Raw genomic sequence first — 3,961 nt, 5'->3', positions numbered from 1 at the left:
AATAAAACAACAAAATCCTCAAATTTGAATGAAACCACAAAGGACTCTAAATAGCCAAAGCATTCCTGAGGAAAAAAGAAAAAAGCTGGAAGTACCACACTCCCTGATTTCAACTATGTTACAAAGCTACAGCAAACCAAACAACATGACACTGGCAGAAAAACAGACACAGACCAATGAAACAGAAATGAGAACCCAGAAATAAGCCCACAGTGTATGGTCAAATTATTTTCAAGAAAGGAACCAAAAACATACAATGGAGAAAGAAAAATTGTCTTCCATAATGGTGTGTGTGTGTGTGTGTGTATAATCGATTAGAGTATTTGAATATATACCAAGAATAATGATCCTGCTTATATTATTTTAATGATCAGCTAATCAATATAAAGTAGCTTAATTTTTTTTCTTTAATATACACAAGTATATGCTATTTTTATGCTTAGAAAGGATTTATATTTGAAAATCATTTTGAATGTAATTATTTTGTTTCATCACTATAATAAAACCAGTGTTTTGGTCAGTAAGTTGATATTTCAAGTTTTTAAATTTAGAGACTCCTTTACATTCTTTTTAAAAAAATTTTAAATTTATTTTTATTTATTATTATTATTATTATTATTATTATTATTTTCAGGTGTACAAAACAATGCAATAGTTATCCTTTTCAACCCCCCAGTCCAGAGGCAATCATTAGCCCCTCCCCCAAGGTTGTGTGGAGATTTGATACTGGACATACATCCCAAGTCTGCTGGCTGAAGTATGGGATGTTCCACNAAGTGGATGTATCACCCTGCAACCTATATACCCACCCACCCACTACATTCCCTGAGGAGCCAAAGGACCCTCCCTCCATTAAGACATAAAGAAATGCACTAGTGAGGAGAGCACTAGTATCCTTGCCAAGCACTTTGGTGGCTGTCCTCTGTACACCAGATGTCATGGAAGGAAATGCCACCAGTAATATGGACTGTCTGATTTCAAAGTGTGTAATGAGATTCCAGAGCGGTAGAGTTCAACTGGTAGTGCATAACTCCCAAAAACAAAGGGGGTGAAAATGGGGAAAGAATGAAGTAGTCATGAAAATATTTTGATCCACAGGGATCTTTGGCAGTGGCTAGTTGATCATGGTGGCCCTACAAATGAAAGAGATAGACAGCTTACTAAAATGTTACTTGATCTCCATAACAGAAATCCCCCAGGTCTGTGGCCAGAATCTTGACTTACATCACCAAAACAGAGAGTCATTGCCTTTTTACCTAGGTTTCATATCTAAGCCATTCACAAACCCAGAGTGCCTTGCTTGAAGGCACTTTACTTAGGCAGATCCCCTTGAAGAACCCTGCAATGCTAATACAAGTGTACACTGTGAGTGTCCTCTTCTAAACTTCTCCACAGGGACCTTTGGCCATTTAATGAAGTTACTATGCCCTGGGGAAAGGGAAATACCTAGAACTTTTGAATATTACCAGGCATTGGCTATGTATTGACACTATGTCCTAGAGACCCAAAGTGTCATTTTAGTATTTCTAGTAAAAGTAGGGGCTTAGAATGGTGAGATGATACATGAAGTTAGGGCCCAAGTTTTATGGGACCAAGTTTTATGAATTATGGGACCAGTGGGTACCAAACTTACAGTTATTTTCCTACTTTTGCTGAATGTATAATTGAAATGACATACTCAGCAACTGGAAGAATCCCCACATTAGCATTCTGACTCTTGAAGCAAGTTACATTATGATAGGAAAGACCGAATAAAAACCCCTAAANGGCTTCCCATTATGTCCCTCTTTCCCTCATTTCCATTTGCATCATCTTCAAATGCCTCAACAGCCAGTCTCAGTACTACTATACCTTATTACTCTGTTGAAGTAACCTTATAACTAAGATCTGAATAGTTAGCATATAAAATGTCTCACTCATATTGCCTTTTCTGAACAGCTCTTCTTTTGGGACTTTACAATATCCTATGAGACCAAAGAAAGTGTCCTTTTCTGTGAAATGACTAAGTGATCTCAACAAAGAATTTTTATTACCTAGCAACTGTACCTTCCAAGTCAAGAAAAAGCTAATTAATTCAAAGCCCCAGTGGTATAATTTTTTTTCAGATGTTTTTTTTTTAATTGGTTTCAGGTATACTAAGTCACCAGTATATGTTTAAGTGTTAAACACAATACAAAGTTTAATTTATTATGTTATATTATGTTAATTGTACTAATTTACTATATTAATTATTAAGACTTCATCACATACCTAAGATGGCTTAAATGTGAGCATGCAAATGAAAAAGATGACAATGTACCCAGGAAGGTTTAAATCAAATTTCTCTTATCATTTTGAGTTGGATTTACATCTTCTAACATGTGGTCTTTCCAGATAGTTTATTTAGACTCTGTTATTTAAAATATAAAATAAAGGCTAATAAATAAGTAAAAATCTATCCTGCCTAACACTCTAAAGGATATGGGGATCAGGTGAATTCAGAGAAAAAGACTGACCAAAGTTTCTACATCTCATTCAGTTTTCCTTTCTAAGCCTGTGCTATGAAGCCACAGCACACCTACACAGCAGCCTCTCATACAGTAGACTAGCATCCAGGTCCCTCGCCAGACTTGTCTTGACCAAAGCAGTCACAGAGCTCCCCCATCAGCTCTTTACTGGACAAGCAGCAGTATCTGTAAAAGCTCAGAATTTCCTGGACCTTTGTACAGCTTTATTTTATTATGAACCACAATCACTGAAAACTTGTTATAAATGAAGCTCACTGCTGATATTATAATAGAAGTCCTAGTTTAAAAATGTAAAGCTATCACTGATCTGGATAATCAATTGTTTAAACTTTAAAGAAAAAACTGTCTTACCCTGCTTTGATACTAATACTTGATCCTTTTTGCTGGTTCATTTAAGTACCATAAATTATGCCAACAGAGATCTTGAAAGTAAACTAAATCAATTAACTGATATAAATTGGTATAAATATATTATGTATTAATGTTCACTATTGCATAATACATTAAGAGATACAGAGGATGACTGCAACTTAGATTTGAATCCTAGCTCAGCTGCTAACAAACTGCATGATCTGAGGTAATTTAATTTTTCNTGCATAATACATTAAGAGATACAGAGGATGACTGCAACTTAGATTTGAATCCTAGCTCAGCTGCTAACAAACTGCATGATCTGAGGTAATTTAATTTTTCTAGGATCCTATATCCATAAATAGTTAGGATTATGCTTGGCTGCATATAAAGGAAACCCCAAAATGACAGTGACTTAAACAAGATAGACATGTGTTTAGATCACACATAAACTCCACAGTCATTTGAGATCCTGAAACTTTCTATCTTTCTGCTCTTTCATCCTCAAGTTCTGAGTCCAGTGGCTCTTACCTTTAAGATTTCCTCAAGGTCCAACATGGTGTCTGGAGATCCAGCCATCACTTTCATTATCCATAGCAGCCCTAAAGGAGTTTCATATTCCTTGTAGCTACACAGCTATAGCGCTGAAAATTGTACTCAAAGCTTAATAGGGAAGATTGCAGAATTATAGTGTAAGTTTAAATCACAGCCATTCAAGTCTTAAGTGAAAGTTATTGTATTGACTGAGAAGTAATGGTATTCTAGGCTTTTAAAAAAGACATTGGGATGGACTCAGAAAAAGCTGAAAATCTTTCTCTCAAGTCTCTCTGATCTTTCCTTGCTAGTTGTATTGGATTTCTTCAATTCCCAGCCCGAGTTGAGCTGCCACTGAGCTTCCAACAGGTGGCAGGATGGCTCAGCTAAAAAAAAATACTCAGATTTTTTCAGAGAAACAGAATCTATAGGATATAGATAGGTGATAGAAATCCTATATAGGATATCTATGTAAGATATAGATATGTGATAGATGATAGATAAAAGATGGATAGATAGGTAGATAGATAGATAGATGATAGATGGATAAATTATGAGGAATTGGCTCA

The sequence above is a fragment of the Hipposideros armiger genome, unplaced genomic scaffold (assembly GCF_001890085.2).
Source record: "Hipposideros armiger isolate ML-2016 unplaced genomic scaffold, ASM189008v1 scaffold_836, whole genome shotgun sequence".
Classification (NCBI taxonomy): domain Eukaryota; kingdom Metazoa; phylum Chordata; class Mammalia; order Chiroptera; family Hipposideridae; genus Hipposideros; species Hipposideros armiger.
Note: the sequence above shows the minus strand (reverse complement) of the source record.